The sequence below is a fragment of the Pinus tabuliformis genome, chromosome 2_2 (genome assembly GCF_031772625.1).
Source record: "Pinus tabuliformis cultivar Carrire ecotype Pingquan chromosome 2_2, CPIR1, whole genome shotgun sequence".
In the NCBI taxonomy this organism is placed as follows: Eukaryota; Viridiplantae; Streptophyta; class Pinopsida; order Pinales; family Pinaceae; genus Pinus; species Pinus tabuliformis.
Window position 1 is genome coordinate 751,974,619 of NC_142300.1, and position 26,886 is coordinate 752,001,504.

General features: G+C 38.6%; 1 pseudogene; it reads right to left on the reverse strand.

Moving 5' to 3' along the window:
• LOC149194871 (ABC transporter B family member 17-like) overlaps window positions 1–23,338 on the reverse strand; it is a 38,300-nt pseudogene extending 14,962 nt beyond the window's left edge.
• Window positions 23,339–26,886: the final 3,548 nt, after the last annotated feature.

The following is a 26,886-nucleotide window of genomic DNA, read 5'->3' on the forward strand; positions in this document are numbered from 1 at the left end:
CTCTTCTCAATATTATGAAACAATTAAATACCATTACACAGGGGACGGTAGTGATTAATCACTGAAGTGAGACTTAACCAAACTCAACCAAACTGGACTAAACTAAAACAAATTGTGAAATATTGATTGACACCTGAGAGGTGGTTGGAATTATATTCTCCAACACTACACCTTAATTACAACCACACAAATTTAAACTAATATGTTTGTTGGTCTAAGTCAGGCTTACAATTTAAGAAATTAGACATAATTTGATTTCCTTTTCTTTTTCTTTTATTCCATATCCTGTATCCTCTATATTGCTTCAGCTTTGTCTTTTCTCTTTAGGTTTCAAACTTTCGTTTCTTCAAAAATTTGTTTGTATGTGGATTGCTGCCACATATCATCTTTTGTAGTGTGATCTTCATCATAAGTTTTTTGAACATCAATTTGCCACAACATAAGATGAGAATGAAATTTTATCTCTTCACGACTCTAATACTTGAAAATTTCAATAACATTTTCATCATCCATGTTGTCTTCAACATTCGATGCTACAACTTCTATACAAAATTCATCCAAACATGTTTTTGCAAGCCATGCTTCCAAGAACTTTAATTCTTCTACAAAATTTGTTATTTCTTCATGACCATCCTCTTTTCCTGCATACCCAAAATCAATGTTAGGTTCAAAAACTTCTGCAGAACCACATCGGTTCTATTCCTTTTTCTCTACAATGACAAATTTTTCCTCTTGTGTTTCCTTCTATGTCTCTGTCTCTATCACTTTCACTTCCATACTAATCCGTGTTGGTACAAATAAGTTTTCTTCCACTTGGTTTTCAGTCTCAAGTGGGCTTCTATCACCGAATAGCATCATGTGAAACCATTCATCATTAGCCAACAATTCTTCATCAAAGTTTTCATAAGCAGTATTAATTGTTGGATTCACCATAACATTTACTACTCCAATGGAAGCTTTGCTATCATCAACAAGCTCTGTTGCTCGATTCACCAAATATTTATCCACTTGTTGTTGTGCATAGTGGGATTCACAGGCATCTATGTGATACTTCTCTTCTTCTTCTACAAATTCTTCACGGTCATAATCCACTTGTGGTTGAGTACAATGGGATTCACCAAACTCTTCATCTTCAACTGGATTTCTCCCCCATACACCAAAACTCCTCTCAAGGGTATCCTAGGCCTCCTCATATGTCTTTACATTTGCAATGAGGGGAAGAATATTGTCATCTATGCATTATTTCTCCTTTTCATTTCCAAATGTTTCAAAAATGCTTCATACATCTCTAGCAGTTGCTTTTACTTTCTTAGCCTCTTGCATTTTCCCATTCGTTGAGTGTTGTCTCACTATGGCTCAACAAGCAAATCGACTCACAGGCAGTGGCGACTGCACATCTTAAGAAACCCGAAGAGATTCACCTTCAAATATTTGTCAAAATCAACAGTGGGCTGAAATGCTCATGCTCATATGAATATAAACAAAATTTGAACAACCACATTTTAAAGAAATATGTGTTGAAGAAATGTTTTAATAAAAAAAATTAGGTTTTCATTCACCTTTTAAAGCCTTTCTTTTAGATGTTACGATTGTTCCTCTTTCTAAATAGAATACAACTTTCAAATATAAGGAAATCCTTTTTTAAATAATCCCCTTTTTACAGTAATTCCTCAATGTAAGGCACTCAAACAGATTCGTAAATACCTTTTATATTTTTGAAACAAATTTGTGGCTGTCATGAGTGAGGGTGTTGGTTAGAGTAGAATTCTTCGTGCTTTGCACCTAATTTTTTTAAATGGAGGTTTCAGTTCTTTGAGGATATCTTCAAGAATTTGGCCTTACACCTTTGACTGATGGCTTTCATCCTCCCCTTTTTTCTTTAAATGAACTTCTATAAAGTAACTTTATATGAAGACTATGCACATTATAGTGTGCTGTGGGCAACACGGCTCGATAAAATTCTCTGGGGCGTTATAACAATCTATGGTGGTTTGAATTATATTCTCCAAAAAAAGGTGCCTACACCATCATTGTTAGGTCCCTATAATACTAGTGATTCCCCCATTACTATTGTTGTATCCCTTATTGTTATCGTTGTGCGTCTATTGTCCCCATATTGTTATTATTGTGCTCCATAGAATCCCTCTATTGTTTTTTTTGTGCCTTTATATTATTATTGTTAGGTCGGATTCGTTATATTGTGACCCCTTAGACTCCTATATATAGAAAGGAGGTTTTGTCATTTGAATCATACAAGAATTGTTCATTTTTGTAATGTAAAGGAGGTTTCCCCCTCAAAGAGGCTTATTCCTAAGGTGTTCATCTATCTTTTCTAACTTTTTGTGAGTTGGTTTCATAACATTTGGTATCAGAGCTTTGGATTCTAGGGTTTTGTTGCTCCAAATAGGTCATCATGGCATTTGTGCCATAACTTTTTTTCTGCTAAATTTCAGAAGCTAAAAAAAAAACATTTGAGAAGAAATTGCGTTGAAACTCCGGTCCAAATTTCAGATTTTGTTTCGCTATATTTTTGGAGATATGATCTGAGAAAGGTAGCATTTTTGCAAGCTCCAGAATTTCATCTAAAATAGGTCATCGTGGGATTTTCACTATACGCTAGGAAGTTTCAAAAGCTAAAAAAAACCCATTTGAGAAGAAATCATTTTGAATCTTGGCTCCGAATTTTAGATCCTGTCTCACTATATTTTCGGAGATATAATATGGGGAAGTTAAGGTTTTTGCAGACCCACGAATTACGTTCCAAACAAGTCACCTTGGGAAAAGCATCCTAACTTTCGCTCTGAGCACCAGATTAAATTTTCGTAAGAAGTTACAGAAAGAGGATGGACTGTAGTTTGTTTTGGTATCATTTTAGAACCTAAGGTTCAAACAGTGATCCACGGCATGTCGTACAAGTTCGCTCTACTGAACCAGTCTATACTTAGGTCATCATGCGAGATTTGGGATAACTCTTCATTGGAGAATCCAATCTTGATCAGACTTGCGGGGTTAGAAATACTACTCAGAGGATTACCAGTGGAAGAAATTTCAGACATGGGAGATCCAAAATTATAGAGATACATCAGATTCAATATCGAGCTCCTACAAAGTGAAAAAAGGTGTGTAGTTTTTTAAAATTTTTGCATAAGCTGGGTTTGAAAAATTAGTTTGAAGGAATTAAAAGGGCATAGTGAAGCATTATTATTGGTAATTGATGCCCCGAAGAAAGAAAATGGAAACACTTAGTAAGCACCCTGAAATCTCTAGCATGACTCATGAAGAAGAGGAAGAGATGCAACATGATATATCAAAATTACGAGACCAAGTGCAACAAATTTCACTCGCACAAAAAGTAATAGAAAATAATATGGATGGTTTAAAGAAAGACGTAGAAGCCAAGATGGATGGTTTAAATAAAGGCATAGAAGCTAAGATGGATGGTTTAAAGAAAGGCGTAGAAGCTAAGATGAATGAAGTAGAAGCTAAGATGGATGGCGTGGAAGCTAAGATGGATGGTGTGGAAGCTAAGATGGATGATTTAAAGAAAGTCATTGAAGATTTGCAGATAAATTTGAAGACAAATTTGACAAAGTTTCTACAATAAATGCTTACTGATGGCAAAATGGTAGGAAAGGGAACTCATGATGAGAACAAAATAAATGTTAATCATGATTTCATAGACTCTAACGTTGGATCGAAGAACCACCATGTTCCAAATATCGATATGAGGAAGTTTGATGGAAAGGATCCCGGAACATGGATACTACAGATGGAGCAATTTTTTGATCTCCATAATGTGAAAAACACACAAAAGGTATGCATTGTAACTTTATATTTGGAACCAAATCAGTTTGTATGGTATCGATGGCTTTGCTCTCGTAAACAAATTGTCACTTGGGCTATTTTTACGGATGAAATGATAGCACATTATGAGGATACAAAAAGCAACACTTTTTTTATCCAATTGATAAATCTCAAACAAAAGGGTTCAATGATGGAGCACATTGAGGGCTTCCAAAAATTGAATATAAGGGTAAAAGATATTCCAGAGGAGCATATGATTGATGTGTTCATAGGGACTTTAAAAGATAACATCCAACATGAGGTTTGCCTTTGGGAACCAGATTCATTGGAGAATGCATTCAGGTTGGCAAGAAAATGGAAAGCAAAATTATGGCAACAAGTGTTATTACCCCTAGCCATCCACAACCTACAAGGCTGACACCACAACAATTGGAAGAAAAAAGAGAAAAAGGGCTTTGTTACAATTGTGATAGCAAATACATTAAAGGTCATAAGTGTGCAGAGAAGAAATTATTTTACATAGATTGTGAAGAGGAGGAAGAAAAGGAACAAGAAATGTTAAAAGAAGAAGATGTACACCAGGAACAAACCCTAGAAAAATAAGAAATGAATCCGACCATATATTGTAATGCATTCGTTGGAATTACCACTCCTCAAACTATCAAGATAGAAGGGCATATCAAGAATAAAAAGGTAATAGTTTTGATTGATTCGGGAAGTACCCATAATTTTATTCATTGTAAGATAGCCAAGGAATTGAATTGCTTCCTATATCGAGCACCAGAGTGTCAAGTGATGGTTGCAAGTGGAGGAACCATAAATTGCTCAGGAAAGTGCCATAATATCAAGCTATCCATGGGAGAATATGTATTGAATATCCCAATTCTTTCCATTCCAATGGGTGGTGTTGATGTTGTACTAGGAGTCCAATGACTGCAATCCTTGAGTACAATGGTTTTTAATTTTCAAGAACCTTTCATGAAATTCTCTTCAGAAGGAAAGAATGTTGAATTAAGGGGTATCGCAGGGAAACTGGGAAAGATAACCAGCTCTAACAGAATGACAAAGCTTCTAAAGAAATAACAACTAGGCATAATTGCACAATTATGTTCACTAGAGGTTCCCAGATCGAAATCATCCATTTCTCTAGATCTCCAAAAAGTCTTGGACAATCATTCCAAGGTATTTGAGACTCCAAAAGGCCTCCCACCTCTTCATGATCATGATCATGCTATCAATTTGATTCCAGGAAGTGTTCCTCCAAACATCAGGCCTTACAGATATCCCTATGTCCAAAAGAGTGAAATTGAACGTATGGTTGCAGAAATGCTAGAGGCTGGTATAATTCAACCTAGTCAAAGTTATATCTCTGCTCCAATAGTATTGGTTCACAAGAAGGATTGATCATGGCGCATGTGTCCAGATTATAGGGAGCTCAACAAGCTCACTATTAAAGATAAATTTCCCATTCCTGTAATTGATGAATTATTGGATGAATTGCATGGATCAATTTACTTCACCAAGTTGGATCTTCATTCAAGATATCATCAAATCAGAATGAAGATTGAAGACATTCCAAAAACAGCATTTAGAACTCATGAGGGTCATTATGAATTTTTGGTCATGCCTTTTGGCCTTACTAATGCACCTTCTACATTTCAAGGTTTGATGAATTCCATTTTTAAACCCTTCCTTAGAAAATTTGTGTTAGTATTTTTTGATGATATACTAATCTACAACAAGTCTTGGAAGGATCATGTCCAACATGTTGACATGGTGCTCAAACTATTGGAGGAGAAACAATTATGTGCAAAAATCTCCAAATGTTTCTTTGGAGTACAAGAGGTGGAATATCTGGGTCATATTGTATCTCATGAAGGTGTTAAGGTAGGCCCTAGAAAAATTAAAACCATTAAGGAATGGAAAATCCCCACATCCATAAAGCATCTACGAGGATTTCTCGGGTTGACAGGGTATTATGGCATGTTTGTTAAGAATTATGGGAGGATATCAGCACCTCTAACCACATTATTGAAGAAAGATGCATTTTCATGGACACCAGAAGCAACGAAGGCATTTGAACATCTTAAAGAGGCAATGTGCCAAGCACCAGTATTAACTACACTGGACTTCACAAAAACCTTTATTGTGGAATGTGATGCCTTAGGAAATGGAATTGGTGTTTTTTTAATGCAAGAAGAAAGACCCATTGCTTTCAAAAGTCGTCCAATCAAAGAAAAGTATTTACACAAAGCTATTTATGAGAAGAAAATGTTGGCAATACTACATGCACTTAAGAAATGGCAACCCTACCTAATGGGAAGACACTTCAAGGTAAAAACAGATCATGATAGTCTTAAATACTTCTTAGAAGAAAGATTATCTTCAGAAGAGCAGCAAAAATGGGTCACAAAGATGTTGGGTTATGACTTTGAAATCATCTACAAAAAAGGGAAGCAAAATGTTGTGGCAGATGCACTCTCAAGAAAGGATGAGGACTTGGAAGCATTTCTTTGCGCCATTTCTATTATCCTACCATATTGGATAAATGAAGCAAGGGATGAATGGAAGAATGATGAGGAAGTTTGGGCACTCATTCAAAAGATACAACAAGATCCCAATACATCTAATACATTTAGCTATAAAAATGATTCGTTATGGTACTAGGATAGGTTATACCTATGTGCATTCAAGATTTATAAAAACATACTACAGGGTTAAGAAGGATTTTTTTTGGGATGGCCTTAAATCAGATATTCAAAATTTTGTGGTGGAATGTTTGGTTTGCCAACAAAATAAAGTTGAAACAATTAAGACCCTAAGACTATTACAACCTTTATCCATTCCAAGCCAACGTTGGGAGAAGGTTTCAATGGATTTTATTACAGGTTTACCCAAGTCCGAAGGAAAGAGTGTTATCATGGTGGTAGTTGACAGACTTACCAAGTATGCACACTTTTGTGCATTATCTCATTCATTTAAAGCGAGTATAGTTTTTACTGCATTTATGGAAACAATTCAAAAACTACATGGAAGCGCAAAACTTATTATAAGTGACAGAGATCCCATTTTCACTGGACATTTTTGGAAAACATTATTTTCTTGTCTTGGTACTTAGTTAGCTCATAACTCATCTTATCATCCTCAATCTGATGGGAAAACTGAGATAGTAAACAATTGTTTGGAAGGATATCTTCATTGCTTTGTATCTGATAAACATGCACAATGGGTCAAATGGTTGCCTCTGGCTGAATGGTGGTATAACACTTCCTTCCATACTGCAACAAAAATGACCCCATTTATGGCACTTTATGGATATCATCCACCATCCATCACATCATATTTAAGAGAAAATTTTAAGGTTCAAGTAGTGGAAGATCACATTGAGCATCAACAACAACTTCTCCAACTCTTAAAGGATAACCTCACCTTGGCGCAGAATAGAATGAAACAGTAGGCAGATCAACATCGCAACGAAAGAAGTTTTTATGTAGGTGATTATGTATTCCTACAACTACAACCATATAAACAAATGTCCCTCAAGCAAGCTAAGAAGGATAATAAATTATCACCAAAGTATTATGGTTCGTACAAGGTTTTGCAAAAGATAGGTACTATGGCATACAAATTAGAGCTTCTTGCAGCTTCTCGAGTGCACCCAGTTTTCCATGTTTCATGCTTAAACAAGGTTATAGGTGACAAGATTCTAGTTCAAACAATATTGCCAGAACTTGATGAGGAAGGAAAAATCATATTGGAACCTGAAGCAGTCAAAGAAACAAGAACTTGACAGCTACGAAATTGATCAATTTTAGAGTATCTCATCAGTGGAAGAAGTTAACTGTTGAAGGTTCCACATGGGAGGATGATAATTTTATGTAGAAGCATCCAGAACTACTCAAGTGTTGAGGACAACACTTTTTGAAGGAGAGGGGCATGTTAGGTCCCTATAATATTAGTGATTCCCCCATTACTATTGTCGTTGTATCCCTTATTGTTATTGTTGTGCCCCTATTGTCCCCATATTGTTATTATTGTGCCCCATAGAATCCCTCTATTGTTATTTTTGTTCCTTTATATTATTATTGTTAGGTCGGCTTGATTATATTATGACCCCTTAGACTCCTATATATAGAAAGGAGGTTTTGTCATTTGAATCATCCAAGAATTGTTCATTTGTGTAATGTAAAGGAGGTTGTCCCCTCGAAGAGGCTTATTTCTAAGGCGTTCATCTATCTTTTCTATCTTTTTGTGAGCTGGTTTCATAACCATCATCAAATCATTTGCAGAATCAACATATTTGAAAATCTTCCTTAATGTCATGCTATTTCCTTTTGAGTTCTTTGAACTCCTCTCCTGCTTCGTATCAACCTTACCAGCTATCGGTCGAAATAAAGATATTTAATTGATGGGATTTATTCGCAGTCTTATGACTACCGATGTAGATTTTCTGGTAGATTCACAGCTCATGTAATGTACTAAAACAAAATACAAGAATCTACTCTACTCTTTAAGCAGCGGAAACCAATATATCGATGAAAACAATAATCGACAAGAGGAAGATAATAAAATACACATAACACAATTTTTCTATGGGGAAAGCCACTGCTCAAAACCCCTACTATCTATTTCATTAACAAAAAATTTGAGTGATAATAGAAAGCTTGTTCTCAGTAGAACAATTCATGCACAAGTATGATCGACTCTCTACCTCACAAGCCTGTTATATCCAACACTTAGCCAATTCTGCTGCCTGCCAAACCCCTATTTCCTTGGACAATTCCTATGAGGATCAACCCATATTTAATTGGGAAATACTTCCTCCATAATTGCGCAATCGAAAACTAGGTCCTTCTCTGATTGCATGCATGACATGTACAACTCGATCATCATACAACTGATAGTACATTGTCCCTGCACTCTAGTCTCAACTGGGTCTTTCTATGAACTAACATACATGATTTTCTCATGTGGGAATCTTCAATTAGCTAGAGTAGCATTGAGGATGCACTAGTCCACCAATTCACTACTAGACCTCTACTAGTTCCACAAATAGTAAGAACTAGTTTCACTGTCTATAACTCAAAGAAATTGAGTTATCTAATTACAACTCAAATAAACTCATCATGGACCCCTAAAATTTAGGGAGAACATATACATGACTACAAAAAGACTTCCAACTCTAAATTCCTAAGCTAATTAAGTTAATTAAACTTAATTAACTATTTACAATTTGATATGAGAATAGAATTCAAATTTAATTCACAGTTTAATTCAAGGACAAATTAAACTGGAATTTCTTGTTGCCATTTCTCAACACTCCATCTCAACAAGAAAGGGATTGTTAGCTACCCCAATCCTGTCTCTGTGAAACTTGAATTTACATCTTGACAATGCCTTTGTAAAAATGTCAACATATTGTTACTCTGTGGGAATCTAGTCCAACAACATAATCCGCCTCAATACACAATATCAAAGATGATGATATTGGATGTCTATATTCTTGGAATGATGATGAAAAATTAGATTTTTAGAGAGTTTGATACAACTTTTATTATCGCAATAAATTATAGTTGGATCCATATTCTCACCAAACAAACCAACCATAATCTTCCTCATCCAGATGGCCTCACATGATGCCTGAGTTGCAACCATGTACTCTACCTCTACCAAACTAAGTGCAAACGATCTATGTTTCCGCTTGTACCAAGAAAGCATTGCTAACCCAAATACTGAAGATCCCTCTTGATGTCCTCTTTCAGTCGGATGGACTGTCTGCCCAATCTGCATCAGTGAAGCCTTAAAGCTTCACTCCCTCTATCCATCTGTACCAAAATCCATAATGAGTAGTTCCTCTAAGGTATATCAACACATGCTTTGTTGCCTTCCAATACATCTTTGTAGGCCTAACCATCGCTTGACTAAGCTAGTTATCTGCATAGCACATATCTAGTCGTGTGTTCACCAAATACATGAGTGATCCCACAAGTTTCCTATAAACAGTAGCTTCCATCACTTCCCCTCAAGTAGAATCCTCCTTCCTATATTTACTTGCTAGAAGAGTCTCCATGGGTTTGTTTCTCTCCATGCGAAACCTCCTGAGTATCTCGTTGGCATACTTTCACTAAGACACAAATAGTTCCCCATCACGCTACCATACTTCCATGCCCAGAAAGTAATGCATGAGCCCCATGTCCTTCATCTCAAACTCTCTTGAAAGATCCTCCTTGCAAGACTTGATCAGCTGATCATCACCTGTCAAAATCAAATCATCAACAATTTACCTTCCACCAATATGTGGTACAGGTTTGCATCCACTTCACTATTGGTGAAGCCCAACCGGGTGAAGTAGCTATAAATCCTGGTGTACCAAGCACGAGGTGCTTGCTTCAGCCCATACAACGCTCTCTTGAGCCAACACACATGTAACTGATGGTTGAAGGTCGCAAAACCTTTAGGTTGCTCTATGTACACCTCTTCCTCAATCATGCCATGAAGGAAGGTATTGTTTATAGCCATCTGATGTATTTTCTAGCCCATCTGTGTTGATAGTGCCAACTTAGATCTAATCGATGAGTACCTTGCAATAGGGTCAAAGGTCTCATCATAGTTAATCCCCTCTACCTGTGAAAATCCACAGGCCACAAACCTGGTCTTATGCTTCTCCACACTACCATATGTAGCTTTATGTAACTTGTAAAGCCATCAAGAGCTCATCACTGACTTGTCCTCTAGTCTCAAGACCACATCCAAAACACTGTTATGAACTATGGGGTCATACTCCTCCACCATGACATCAACCCAAACCAGTTGCTACACTACCTCCTCAAAGGAAGATGGCTCTATCTCAACACATCTACTCATAAGAGCCATTTATCTAGTGTACCTCTTAGGTGACCTCCTCTGCCTGTCCTGAGATGTGGGTGCTCCCACATTCTCCCGTGCATCATGAAATAACTTGTCAACCTGTTGGGTCCCTATAATACTAGTGATTACCCCATTACTATTGTAGTTATACCCCTTATTTATATTGTTGTGCCCCTATTACCCCCATATTGTTATTTCTGTGCCCCATAGAATCCCTCTATTGTTATTTTTGTGGCTTTATATTATTATTGTTAGGTCGGCTGGATTATATTGTGACTCCTTAGACTCCTATATATAGAAAGGAGGTTTTGTCATTTGTATCATCCAAGAATTGTTCATTTATGTAATGTAAAGGAGGTTGCCCCCTCGAAGAGGCTGAATTCTAAGGCGTTGATCTATCTTTTCTATCTTTTCTTGAGCTGGTTTCATAACATTTGGTATCAGAGCTTTGGATTCTAGGGTTTCGCTGCTCCAAACAGGTCATCGTGGAATTTTCGCTATAACTTTTTTTCTGTGACGTTTCAGAAGTCGCAAAAAAAACCCATTTGAGAAGAAATCGCGCTGAACCTTGGGTCCGAATTTCAGAGCTTTTCGCGTGATATTTCGGAGATATGATCTGAGGAAGTTGGTCTTTTTGCAGACTCCTGAATTACATTCAAAACAGGTGACCTGGGGAAAATCGTCATAACTTTCTTTCTGAGCATCGGATTGAAATTTCGTAAGAAGGTCATTGCGGGAGATTGTGCATAACTCTTTCTTGGAGAATCCAATTTGGATCAGACTAGTGGCATTGGAAAGAGGACATAGAAGGCTACTACAGGTCACAATTTCAGAACTGGATGATTCGAAATTACAGAGATACATCAGATTCAATATCAGGCTTCTACAAAGTAAAAAAAAGGTGTGTAGTTTTTTTTTTAATTTTTGCATAAGCTTGGTTTGAAAGAATTCAAAGGGCATAGTAAAGCATTATTATCGGTAACTGATGCCCCGAGGAAAGAAAATGCAAACACCTAGTAAGGAACCTGAAAGCTCTAGCATGACTCATGAAGAAGAGGAAGAAATGCTACATGATATATCAAAATTACAAGAACAAGTGCAACAAATGTCACGCTCACAAAAGCTAACAGATGCTAAGATAAATGGCGTGGAATCTAAGATAAAGGGCATGGAAACTAAGGTGAATGGCATGGACGCTAAAATTGATGGCATGGATGATAAGATGGAAGAATTGAAGATAAATATGAATAAGTTGCTACAAGAAATGGTCACTAATGGTGAAAGAGTAGTAAAGGAAACTCATGATGAGAACAAAAGAAATGTTAATCATGATTCCATAGACTCTAATGTTGGATCGAAGACTCACCATGTTCCAAAAATCGATATGAGGAAGTTTGATGGCAAGGATCCCGCCACATGGATATTACAGATGGAGCAATTCTTCGATCTCAATAATGTGCAAAACACACAAAAGGTACGTATGGCAACTTTATATTTGGAACCAAATCAGTTTGTATGGTATCAATGGCTTTGTTCTCGTAAACAATTTATCACTTGGGCAATTTTTACGGAAGAATTGATAGCACATTATGAGGATACAAAAAGCAACACTTTTTTTAGCCAATTGATAAGTCTCAAACAAAAGGGTTCAATAATGGAGCACATTGAGGAGTTCCAAAAATTGAACATAAGGGTAAAAGATATTCCAGAGGAGCATAGGATTGATGTGTTCATAGGGTCTTTAAAGGATAATATCCAACATGATGTGCGCCTTTGGGAACCTGATTCATTAGAGAAGGCATTCAGGTTAGCAAGAAAAATGGAAAGCAAAATTATGGCAACTAGGAAGCATACCATTCACAACTATAAAGACGGAAGTGTTGTTGCCCATAGTCTTCCACAACCTACAAGGTTGACACCACAACAATTGGAAGAAAAAAGAGCAAAAGGGCTTTGTTACAATTGTGATAGCAAATACACAAAGGTCATAAGTGTGCTGAGAAGAAATTATTCTACATAGATTGTGAAGAGGAAGAAGAAAAGGAGCAAGAAAGGTCAAAAGAAGAGGATATATTCCAGGAACAAAGCCTAGATGAAGAACAAATAAATCCGACCATATCTTGTAATGCATTGGCGGGAATTACCACTCCTCAAACCATCAAGATAGAAGGACAAATCAAGAAGAAAAAGGTAATAGTGTTGATTGATTCAGGAAGCACCCACAATTTTATTCATTGTAGGGTAGCAAAAGAATTGAATTGCTTCCTATATCCAGCACCAGAGTGTCAAGTGATGATTGCAAATGGAGGAACAATAAATTGTTCTGGAAAGTGCCATAATATCAAGCTATCCATGGGAGAATATGTATTGACTAGCCCAATGCTTTCCATTCCAATGGGAGGTGCTGATGTTGTACTAGGAGTCCAATGGCTACAATCCTTGGGTACAATAGCTTTTAATTTTCAAGAACTTTTCATGAAATTTTCTGTGGAAGGAAAGGAAGTTGAATTAAGGGGTATTGCAGGGAAACCAGGAAAGATAATCAGCTCTAATGGTATGACAAAGCTTCTAAAAAAGGAGCAAAGAGGTGTAATTGCACAATTATGTTCGCTAGATGTTTCCACATTGGAATCATCTATTTCTCCAGATCTCCAAAAAGTCCTGGACAATCATTCCAAGGTATTTGAGACTCCCAAAGGTCTCCCACCTATGCGTGATCATGATCATGCTATTCATCTGATTCCAGGAAGTGTTCCTCCAAACATCAGGCCGTACAGATATCCCTATGTCCAAAAAAGTGAAATTGAACGTATGGTTGCAGAAATGCTAGAGGCTGGTATAATTCAACCGAGTCAAAGTTCTTTCTCAGCTCCAGTAGTATTGGTGCACAAGAAGGATGGATCATGGCGCATGTGTCCAGATTATAGGGAGCTCAACAAGCTCACTATTAAAGATAAGTTCCCCATTCCTGTCATTGATGAATTACTGGATGAATTGCATGGATCAATTTACTTCACCAAGTTGGATCTTCGTTCGGGATATCATCAAATCAGAATGAAGATTGAAGACATTCCGAAAACAGCATTTAGAACTCATGAGGGTCATTATGAATTTTTGGTCATGCCTTTTGGCCTTACCAATGCACCTTCAACATTTCAAGGTTTGATGAATTCAATTTTCAAACCATTCCTTAGAAAATTTGTGTTAGTATTTTTTGATGATATACTAATCTACAGCAAGTCTTGGAAGGATCATGTTGAACATGTTGACAAGGTGCTACAACTATTGGAGGAGAAACAATTATATGCAAAAAGATCCAAATGTTTCTTTGGAGTCCAGGAGGTGGAATATTTGGGTCATATTGTATCTCATGAAGGAGTTAAGGTAGACCCTAGCAAAATTAAAGCCATTAAGGAATGGAAAATCCCCACATCCATAAAGCATCTGCGAGGATTTCTTGGGTTGACAGGGTATTATCGCAAGTTTGTTAAGAATTATGGGAGAATAGCAGCACCTCTAACAACATTATTGAAGAAAGATTCATTTTCATGGACTCCGGAAGCAACAAAGGCCTTTGAACATCTTAAAGAGGCAATGTGCCAAGCACCGGTCTTAGCTACACCGGACTTCACAAAAACCTTTATTGTGGAATGTGATGCTTCAGGAAATGGAATTGGTGCTGTTCTAATGCAAGATGAAAGACCCATTGCTTTTGAAAGTCGTCCAATCAAGGGAAAGTTTTTAAGCAAAGCTATTTATGAGAAGGAAATGTTGGCAATACTCCATGCACTTAAGAAATGGCGACCCTACCTAATGGGAAGACACTTCAAGGTAAAAACGGATCATGATAGCCTTAAATACTTTTTAGAACAAAGATTATCCTCTGAAGAGCAACAAAAGTGGGTCACAAAGATGTTGGGTTATGACTTTGAAATCATCTACAAAAAAGGGAAGCAAAATGTGGTGGCAGATGCACTCTCAAGAAAGGATGAGGATGTGGAAGCATTGTTGTGTGCCATTTCTATTATCCAACCAGATTGGATAAACGAAGCAAGGGAGGAATGGAAGAATGACGAAGAAGTGTGGGCACTTATTCGAAAGCTACAACAAGATTCCAGTACTTCTGATACATTTAGCTGGAAAAATGATTCGTTATGGTACAAAGATCGCTTATACCTCTGTAAGAATTCCCAGCTAAAACAAAAGATTCTTATGGAATTGCACACTTCTCCCTTAGGAGGGCACTCAGGATTTTTAAAAACTTACCACAGGGTTAAGAAGGAATTTTTTTGGGATGGCCTTAAATCAGATATTCAAAAGTTTGTGGCGGAATGTTTGGTTTGCCAACAAAATAAAGTTGAAACAATTAAGACACCGGGTCTATTACAACCTTTATCCATTCCAAGCCAACGTTGGGAGGAGGTTTCAATGGATTTTATCACAGGTTTACCCAAGTCTGAGGGAAAGAGTGTCATCATGGTGGTAGTTGACAGACTTACCAAGTATGCACACTTTTGTGCATTATCACATCCATTTAAAGCCAGTACAGTTTCTACTGCATTTATGGAAACAGTTCAAAAGCTACATGGAAACCCAAAGATTATTGTAAGTGACAGAGATCCCATTTTCACTGGAAATTTTTGGACAGAATTATTTTCTTGTCTTGGTACTCAGTTAGCTCATAGCTCATCTTATCATCCTCAATCTGATGGGCAAACTGAGATAGTAAACAAATGTTTGGAAGGATATCTTCGTTGCTTTGTATCTGATAAACAGACACAATGGGTCAAATGGTTGCCTCTGGCTGAATGGTGGTATAACACTTCCTTCCATACAGCAACAAAAATGACCCCATTTATGGCACTTTATGGGTATCAACCACCATCCATCACATCATATTTAAGAGAAAATTCTAAGGTTCAGGCAGTGGAACATCACATCGAACATCAACAACAAGTCCTCCAACTCTTAAAGGATAACCTCGTGTTGGCACAAAATAGAATGAAACAACAGGCAGATCAACATCGCAGTGAAAGAAGTTTTGATGTAGGTGATTGGGTATTCCTACGGCTACAACCATATAAGCAAATGTCCCTAAAGCAAGCTAAGAAGGATAATAAATTATCACCAAAGTATTATGGTCCGTACAAGGTGTTGCAAAAGATTGGTACTATGGCATACAAATTGGAGCTTCCTGCAGCTTCTCGATTGCACCCAGTTTTCCATGTTTCATGTTTAAAGAAGGTTATAGGCGACAAGCTCCCAGTTCAAACAATATTGCCAGAACTTGACGAGGAAGGAAAAATTATATTGGAACCGGAAGCAGTCACAGAAACAAGAACTCGACAGCTACGAAATCGATCAATTTCAGAGTATCTTATCAAGTGGAAGAACTTATCCGCTGAAGATTCCACATGGGAGGATGAGAATTTTATGCAGAAGTATCCAGAACTACTCAAGCGTTGAGGACAACACTTTTTTGAAGGAGAGGGGCATGTTGGGTCCCTATAATACTAGTGATTACCCCATTACTATTGTAGTTATACCCCTTATTTATATTGTTGTGCCCCTATTACCCCCATATTGTTATTTCTGTGCCCCATAGAATCCCTCTATTGTTATTTTTGTGGCTTTATATTATTATTGTTAGGTCGGCTGGATTATATTGTGACTCCTTAGACTCCTATATATAGAAAGGAGGTTTTGTCATTTGTATCATCCAAGAATTGTTCATTTATGTAATGTAAAGGAGGTTGCCCCCTCGAAGAGGCTGAATTCTAAGGCGTTGATCTCTCTTTTCTATCTTTTCTTGAGCTGGTTTCATAACACAACCTCTCTAGTATGCTTTATCCCATCTCTGGAAGAATCTGTCTAAGTGGATGTCTCCACTCCTGGATCATCTATATGTGGCTACTCCACATCAATTTAAGGCTCCTCAACCCGAGGAGATAAAATCTCCTCAACCGCATGTAGATGAAGCTCCCTCTCAAGGGAAACTCACATGACCTTCTCCTCATCGAATTTGACATCCCGACGAACCACTCTCATCCTATTGGTCGGAAAGTACACTCGATAGTTTTGAGGTGTGTTAATGTACCCCACAAATATCCCCAATTCTGTTGTCATCTCAAGCTTCTTCGTGCATGTTTGGTCACATTGCAATATACCGATGATCCAAATATCCTGAAGCGACCAACATCTGGTCTCTTACAGGAGAAAGCCTCCTCTGGTCTTTTCATCCCAAGTATCTAATGCAGTATTCCGTTCTGTAAATATACAACTCTATTGCATGCCTTAACCCACAAGTGTAGTGGTAGGATTTGATCATGCAACATCACTTGTGCTTCCCCTACAATTCTTCTGTTATTCCTTTCGGCCACCCCATTCTGCTATGGGTTATAGGGTGGTGTTAACTCTTTTTTAATCCCTTTTGCTACACATAAGTTCTTAAACTCATTTGAGACATACTCACAACTATTATCACTCCTCGGAACTTTAACCTTGTTTCCAGGCTCTTTCTTGACCAATGATTTAAATTCACAAAACGTTATGAAAGTTTGATCCTTCTTTCGCATGAAAAAATCCAACATTTACGAGAAAAGTTTCATTAAATATAACACAGTACCTGTGTTTGGCCATGGATGTTGTCGAGAATGGTCCACACAAATCTAAATGGACTCACTCTAGAATCATCTCTGCTCAACTGTCTCTTTCGTGAAAGGAACCTTGGTGTATTTTCCCAAAGTACACCCCTTTCATGTATAAAATTTTTCTATCATACCTTTGGGAAGACCAACAGAGATCTGCTGCATGATTATCAAAGCCCCATGATGCAAGTAAGCTAATTGCTTGTTCCAAAACCCACCAACGTCTTGTCATTGCACCTTATCTACTTTCGTGCTCAAAGAAACACAATCCTCTACCTCCAACTTATAGAGATTCTTCACTTGAATCCATATTTTTCTTTACCTGACCCGTGGCTGTGTGTTGAAGGAATGGATTCCTTTGCTAAATACCACATCATAGCCTCTATCCTCCAACATGGAAGTCTATATTAAGTTCTTCTTCAACCTGGGCACATACATAACATCTCTCAAGGTGAGAGGAGGACCCTATTCCCTTTGAAAAGTAACCGTGCCCAATCCAGTAGCACTATACCTCCCATTGTCACACATATCGATATGAATTTGGAAATCCTTCTCCTCCAAGTCACTGAACAAATCCTTGTCACTAGTCATGTAGAATGAAGCTCCACTGTCAAGGTACGATACACTACCCATCAGTGGCGACACCATACATGCAATGAGAGTCAATGAGAATAAATTCCAATTCAAATTGAGAGGCCAAAGCCTCACCTGCCGCTCCTCTTGAGGACTTCTTCTTGAACTTCTTGGGTGTACAGTTTGTAGCAAAATTCCCCAGCTCATGAAAATGAAAGAACTTAACTTTCAACATGTATTTCTTCTTGCCTCCATGACAAGAATGTATTCCCTTTCCCCTTCCTTGCCTTATCCGCTAAGGCACAATTTTCCTCATCATCAGTCTTTGATGAGGAACCATCTTTAGTGTTCCTTTGGATCTCCTCCTACATCAAATCTAACCATAGTTGTTCCCAATATAGAAACTTCTACCTCCCATTGGCAGAGTCCTGATAGCTATTCCAACTCTTGGGAAGGCCTAGGAGAACTAGGCTCACCATATCATCCTCAACAACGATTATTCCAAAAATTTCAAGCTCATCACGAGAGTGAGTGAACTTGGTCAAGTATTTTGGAATGGTCTCACCTTTGCCACACACTTCTTCCATTTGGCCAGAATATGTGCATCCAATATTGTTGTCTTAGGAATGTCTTGATCAATGAATTCCTTGAGGCCATTATCCTACAACACTGCCTCCATCCTATCCTTCTAAGCCATATAATTCGAGCTACCTTCCAAGGCATACTCGAGCCTCAAACCGTTGAAATCCATTTGCTAATCCTAAAGTATGTATTGCAAATTCGAATTTCACCTGTAACCCCAAACTCAAAACTTTGAAACCTCCTCTAGTATATTATGTTTAGCTTTGACACCATGTAGATTTTCTTGTAGATTCACAACTCATGTAATGTACTAAAACACAAGACAAGAATCTACTCTACTCTTTAAACAACTGAAACTAATAGATCGGTCAAAATAATAATTGACAAGAGGAAGATAATGAAAGAAACATAACACAATTTTTCTCTGGGGAAATCCGCTGCTCAAAACCCCAACTATCTATTGCATTAATCAGAAATATGAGTGATAATACAAAGTTGGTTCTCACTAGAACAATTTCTGCACAAGTATGATCAACTCTCTGCCTCACAAGCCCGCTATAGCTAACACTTAGCCAATTCTACTACCATCCAAGCCCCTATCTCCTTGCACAATTCATGTGATGATCAACCCATATTTAATTGGAAAATCCTTCCTCCATAACTACGCGATCCAAAACTAGGTCCTTATCTAATTGGATACATGACCTGTACAACTCGGATCATCATACAGCTGATACTACATTGTCCCTACACTCTAGTCTCAACTGGTTCTTTCTCTGAAGTGGCATGCATGAGTTTCTCATGAGGGAATCTTCAGTTAGCTCGAGTAGCACTGAGGATGCACCAGTGCACCAACTCACTAATAGACCTCTACTAGTTCCACATGTAGTTATAACTAGTTTAACTGCCTATAACTCAAACAAACTGAGTTATCTAATTACAACTCAAATAAACTCATCCTAGACCCCTCAAATTTAGGGAGAACATATACATGACTACAGAAAGTGATCCGAATAGAAAATGGAATCAACCCATGGTATTCATCCACCCATGGAATTCACCCATGGTATTGTAAATGGCATCCACCCATGGTATTTATCCACGCATGGTATTTGCCCATGGTATTGTGACATCGACCCATGGTATTCATTCACCCATGGAATTGACCCATGGTATTGTAACTAGAAAATACTATTAAAATGATAGTTTGTTCGCCACAATGTAGCTTGTTACTTATAATATTTTTCAGTTACAATACCACGGGTCAATTCCATGGGTGAATGAATACCATGGGTGGATGTCACTTACAATACCATGCCTGGATAAATACCATGGGTGGATTCCACTTACAATACCATGGGTAAATTCCATGGGTGGATGAATAACATGGGTGGATGAATACCATGGGTTGATGCCATTTTATATTCGGATCAGAAAAGACTTCCAACTCAAAATTCCTAAGCTAATTAAGTTAATTAAACTTAATTAACTATTTATAAGCTGTTATGAGAATAGAATTTGATTTTAATTCATAGTTTAATTCAACATATTTTGACTTAGGTGCGTTGATCATGTTAATTTTTTTTTTTAAAATTGCCATGCTTCTCTATCTTCCCCACTAATAGCTTTTCCATGATTTGGATGTTTAGTCCTCCAGTACAACACTCGGCTCTCTCTTCATTCACTTTTCTGCTCTCTCAAGAGTTTTATGCATCCTCACATCTTCTCTCTACTTTTCTCTTGGATTCCTATCCAAACTGAGCTCTGATACCATGACAAAGAATGAAGATACAACATGGAGCAAATATTTCTCTTCTCAATATGATGAATCAGTTAATACCACATTGGTTTTGTTCCTTCTATTCTGATACCACTTCTTGGGAACCGTGATTTTCGTTAGACTAAAACCCATAAGTGTTAGTCAACAATCACATTTTGAGAGATAAGGATCCATGAGAGGCGGTTATTCCATGTCATGAAACACACGGGGAGCATTGGTTTTATCTAATGTCCAACAATCTCCCCCCAATGTGAGTTGAGTGTGTATCGAACTCATGACCTATGCTTTGGTACGATGAAAAATAATGAAGAGAAAACATGGATCACAAATTACTCTTCTCAATATTACGAATTAGTTAAATAATATTACATTTGAGACATCAGTTATAAATGACTATAGTAAAACCAAACCACAATTCAACCAAACTGTACTAACTGAAACTGAACTAGAACATTTGGATGGATGGTTTTGAGACCTAATAGTTGAAATTATATTCTCCAACATTTTCCTCCTTGCTATTAAGAAATATCTGCCACATCGCTATCAACCGCGTGGCACAAAAGTCAAGAAAACATCAATCATATACACTGTAGTCGATGCCATTTCAATTATATTGAACGATTAAATCTTCAAATAGTTTTTGACCAATGAATATTTACCATTTTAAAATTGCACTTAAAAGATAATGCAAAATTGAAAACCTAATTATTGTGACTAATAAAATATAAAATCAAGAGATACGCCATTCATTTTGTTTTTTTTGGTGTTGTATAAAGTCATATGACATGTTCAAAATAGTTTGAAGAAATATTCTATAAATATAGACAACATTTCTTACTCATAAGTTTCATGAAAGGGCATAAGACTTTTGTGATAGAGGCAATGGACAAACACACATATGCTCCGTAAATAACATCCTTTTCATTGTTTTTTCATTTTGTTTGGAATAATAAACGCGCTAACCTCTCTTTGCTTTAGTGTCACAATACCTTGATTTTCCCTTCCAATCATGTTTAGTGTCACAATACCTTGATTTTCCTTCCAATCATGTTTAGTGTCACGGTCTCTTAATTTTCCCTTTCAATGAGGATGATTTGGGCTTTAAAACATATATTGATCTCCAAGAGTATGAGAGAGAGAGAGAGAATAATGAGAGAGCTCCAAAGCTAAATTGACCAAGTCTTCCCCATTGACCCTCAAAAGCCTTTTTATTAATGAGGCCTCTATTTTCTTCATTTTCCATTATTTTCCTTCAATTTCCTCCTCACATGGAACATGTGACCCTTCACCTTCCTTTCCTCTAAATTTCCATTATTTTCATAAATAAATGTGCCAAAATACCTTTTTTCTTCTTTAATGCCTTAGCCATTGCCTTTCCCAATTTCCTTAGCCATAAACAACCAAATGAACACACACTGGGATGTCCTTCCCACCATCCAGCTTGGAATACGTGTCCCATCATCCATGGTATTTATATATTTTTACATGGAATTTTCACCACGGCTATTACATAACCCTCCCCCTTGGGGAAACCCCTTCATGGGTGTTCAATGACACCTATAACCACATGACTACTAAAAACAAAACATACTGCACATGGAGCTTTATAACATAGCTTGTTGAAGTACTTACAATGAAGGACATCTACAACAAGGGAATCCAGAGGCTCACACCTCCACCCTCAAAGTAATACCAGGATCCACCTCCTTCCCATGAAGTCCAAAATCCATTGCATGGTCAAATCTGCATCCAATTTCCAATGCTATAATCCCATGCCACTTGTCCTCTCAGAGAACATTTACTACCTCATTGTTCCATGGCACACTCCTAATGTACATCTGATTCCATCTGGAAATGCTAATTACCAAAACAAATATATCAATGACCTTCCCTTCTCTACTACGCAGTGTGTTGGCTTAGGGGGTCCTGACCTAGGTTTAGAGTTAGCTTCACCAACCAAGAAATCCCTACACTACTGGCCCTTTCGACAACAACCCATGTAGCGCAGGCTGCAGTCTCACCTGGAGCAGTATGGGCGGATGCAAGAACCAAGTTTCTGCATCCAGAGACTAGTGTGATATCTTCCAGCACCTCAGATCTACCTTCACGTAAATCGATAAACTCTTAGGGCACGTTACTACGACTCTGTTAAAATAGTCTTCAAACCTTCGCGAAGGTCTACGATGAGTCGTTGCGGACCTTTAAAAGTCAATTTATCCACTTACGCGCATCAAAGAATAAACCTAAATTAGTGTTTGCATAGATCTACTTAAGTTATTAGTAAACATAACATAGTTCATCGGAGCCTTCACGAAAGTACTTAAACAAGCATTGTGTACATTATTAAGACTTATTTGAGAGAATCACACAACATTCGATCAATATTTCATAAAACACCTTATTCATCGACAACATGTAACATTAACAGAGACAAATATAAATATGCAAGAGTTCTTCGAAAACTGTCATTATTGGTCTTCAATTCAAGGTTACAGACTCAAAACCACCCTACGCACACAATTACAAGGGTCTGCACACTCAGTTGTGGACTCTACCTATGCCTATGTGCACTCAACGGCATAGCCTTTCTTCTATCTTACCCATTTCTCTTCTCTATCACTTCCTTCCTATCATCATTCCGTATTATCCAAAAAACATGCCTTAGACTCTCTAAGGCATACCTATTTATATCCTTTTTTCATACAATGCCATGGTCCACAGACCATGGGTGGATCTCAAAACTAGCTCAAACTTTACATAAAACAAGGGGCTAAACCCCTTTTACTTCTAGCCATCTACACACTTCGCATCCACAAATCATGGAGACTTTACATTATTTACACAAAATGTACCAAAAATTGGGTTATCGTAACCCAAAAACTAACCCAGGGGACCCCATTCCAACAGTTCCCCAACACAAAGATCGTGACTGACCCTCAAGTCTCTCTGCTGGCACTGCGATCTTACTGTGAAGGCCTCCCATCTCCACCTGGATAACTTCAAGTTTGGCAGCGCTCTTCGTTGTTCTCTGCTTGACTTCCTCAACCAATTTTTCTATCACTGGTCCTTCTATGGCCAACCTCATCATTTGTTGTTTCTTCTACAACCCTTTAATCTTATCCTGAATAGTAGTCGTGACTTGATAAGCCTCCTCTAACCAAGGCTGCAACCTAGCCTTTAGCAAGGGCTCCTTCTTCTGCACTTCCTCAACTTGTGCTAGGAGTTGCTTTCCTTCCTGTAACTTAGCAACGCATTGCATTAGTACTATGGAGCACACAATTTCCCTGACTTCATCATATTTCTGTTGTAGCTCCCTTACCTCTGTGTTTAGTGTCTGTAGGTTCAGATCCTCCCACAGATTGGTCACTAGATCCATAGCCTACTTGAACAATCCCGCACATTCAGTGGCTGTGCCATCCAAGGTTGCCATGCCTTCCTTTATCGCGGCTTCGCGCTGCTCCTGGACCTTAGGTGGAGTTGTGGGCTGCAACTTTAACTGCAGCTTTGTAATCTTCATTTTGAGCTCAAACGCAACTCGGCCAACCTCTGCTTTAGCCTCACACACACCAACAACTAATTTTTTGATTTTGGCCTCTGGTTGTGCATCCTCTGGGATGTGAAGTTCAAGCACTATCTTGCATGACTTTGCTACTACTGACTCCAGACTCTAACTACGCATCTGAAGTGCCTCCCTTTCCTTCAAATCCTGCATCTTTTCAATGAAAATTTTCTCGTTGTTGACTTTGTACTCACTGATGAGGTTGAAGGTGTGGTGCTCCGTGGTTCTCAATTCATCTGCCACCCTTATATGCAGTGCGTGGAGGGTCTCATTGGAGAGCACCGCTATATTTAGTCCAATGTTCTTGATTGTACTGAGGGTGATACAATCATCGGTGGACTTAGTGTGAATGGACTCATCTGGAAATGGTATAGTTATGAGGTATAGGGTCCTTATTAGTTCTACTGCTTGGCTTGTCCTAGGTGTCAGGCTTGCTTGGTCTGTGCTCACTTGTCCAGTGCCCATCTGTATTCTGCTTGCTTGGAAACAAAGCTCGTGCAGATCCTTTTGGATGCTCCTGAATGTCTGCATGTATTGCTGGTCAAACTACTATAGCACTTCCGTGGTTGTGTCCTGAATTTTATCCCCGATCTCATCAATATCACGCACTGTTAACACCATGGGATCACCCTACGACTTATCTAATTTATGCTTCTTCCTTGTACCATCCTACTGGTCCTTACCAAATCTCTTCAGAATAAATGGGGTGCTCTGCCCCTCATCCCCTCCACCGCCTTATCCTATAAGTTCTTCCTCTTATGTATCCGGTGAAGGTGACTTGTCACCTTTTGGTGGCTCGCGTTGTTCTTGTTCTGCCTATTCCTTAGCAACGCATTCTTGTTCCACACGAGCCTTTTCTGTGGTTTCCTTCTTTCTCTGCTCTGCGAGTGTATGCACAACTTTCTTAGCTACCTCCTTTCTCTTCTGTGCAGCAAAACTTCCCGCACCTGTGCTTGTTCCAACATCTAAGTCTGATTAGGCGCGCCACTCTGTAGGCCATTTCACTAAAACCTCCTGTACATTTGTTTCTGTCACCAAATAGGGCAAGTTGTGCCATTTATGCTTTGAATCCTTCCATGCTTAGATATATATCCTGTGGAAGTCAGCCTTGAATGCCACGTAGGATGATAGCTGCGTGAACAAGGTTAGGGACAACCTCAGACACTGATTGATGGCCATGCAGAGAGACATTTCCATGAGAACCCAAAATGTCTTCATCTCTGTAATCCGCGCGAGATCCTTTGAAGATCATAAGGAAGCAAATTGCGCAGCCTATGGCAATCCTTCCTCGAGCGGAGGAAATTGGCTATCCTCCGGAAATTCACACGCAACAAGCACAATCGACAGCAACAACTAAGTGTAGTGGAACGACTTGGTTTCATCTTGGGCTTCTCAGAAGTTTGCTAGGAACTCTTGACATAGATATCTTGACCAGTTAAACTGTAAGCCTTTCGTGCACTGTGCAGCCAGGAAACTACTGGCGCCGGAACTTCATTTGCACGACATTTTCGCATCACCTTCCTTGGTAAAATTTGGGCATCCAATTGAATTGTCGGGTCTGTTATAGACATAATTGAATACCCTCGTGACTTCTTCACGAGGTCATAATCCCTCTTCATTATTTCTGCGAGGTCTTTTTCCCCAGTATTTCCGCCAAACTCCTTAGCCAAGTTCACGCCCTTATAAGGTAGGTGCGTGATTCTATGAATGAGCATGTCTGTAATGGGGATAATCCCTCCCAGCCATAAACAACCGTCATGCACCAATGTGAGCAGCTAGTGCACACATATTGTATTAATGGTGGTGTGGTGATAGTGGGGCACCCATAGTAGATTGAGTAGCCGTGAGTGCTCGACACTACAGACCCATTCCTCCATTTCCAGTGCTGTAACACTTGATTATGCATAATAGACCCTATGCATATACTTGTCTATCACCAAGTGTGGAAACCTAGCATGATCTACGAGGTCCCAATCCTCCATTTTCAATAGTGGGATCCTCGCGAGTTGCAGACCTTCAAAAGGGACCTTCTTAGGTAGCAGGAGTGTGGATATGGTGAACTTCTCATAATTTGGGTCCTTTGTGACCTTTTCCTTTCCCTTCCATGGAGGGATATACTCCGGGAGCCTTTTTATAGTTTCTGCCCCTTCAGCGCCAATATCTTCGGTTCCCTGGGCGTCTTCCGCCTCTAGGTCCACTACCTTCTCTGGTTGTTTATCTTTCTCATTGCCAGTAATTATTCCACTCCTCAGCACAAAATTTCATGCTTTGATCCTCCTCGTGGGGCTCAACTCTCATCATCTGTAAGTTATACGTAGGTTGTTGAGGCTACGATTTCTTCTCTTACATTTTAGCTATCAGCACTGGGCACTCTTCTATAGTATGGTCAAACTGGCTGCAGTATTGACATGACAGACATGTATGATTCTGAAATTCTCACGCGTAGTGCCCTGGCTATTCGCAGTTCTAGTAGATGATCTGACCACAGCCTCTACCAGGCCCTCCTCCTCCTCGGCCCCGTCCGGGTCCCTGATAACTTCTGCACACTCACCCAACACCCTAATCTGGAGGCTGAGTTTCTGCTTACATCTAGTATGTAGGTTTCCTTTCCATCATTAGCTTATAGCTTTGACAGTGGCGCTCATCGTGGCCCACAGATTTGCAGAAGTTACAGAACAACTGTTGAGGTGTTTGGACAAACTTTTGAAGAAAATGGAAATTATCTGTCGCATGTTGTCCAACAACCTGACAAATAGCACACCATAGCACAACCCCCATGCTCGGCCCTGTTGGGGCTTCTGGCTTCAAGGGAATTGGTCCCCCTCCTGTAATATAATTCACATACAATGGGCAGTGATATTTATCATGCCCTTGGCCCTTGCACTTCAAACACCAGACTTCTGCGTGCATTTCTGATTTAGTCTCCTTGTCTTTCTTCAAACTCTGTAATTCTAGGTGTAAGCTCTGTAACTGAGAGTGGATATGATGTACTCCCAAGGTCGCATCCTAGATAGGTGATGCATGTAACCTCATCACGATTTCCAAGGTTTCCACCTGGGTTCCTATCTTCTGTT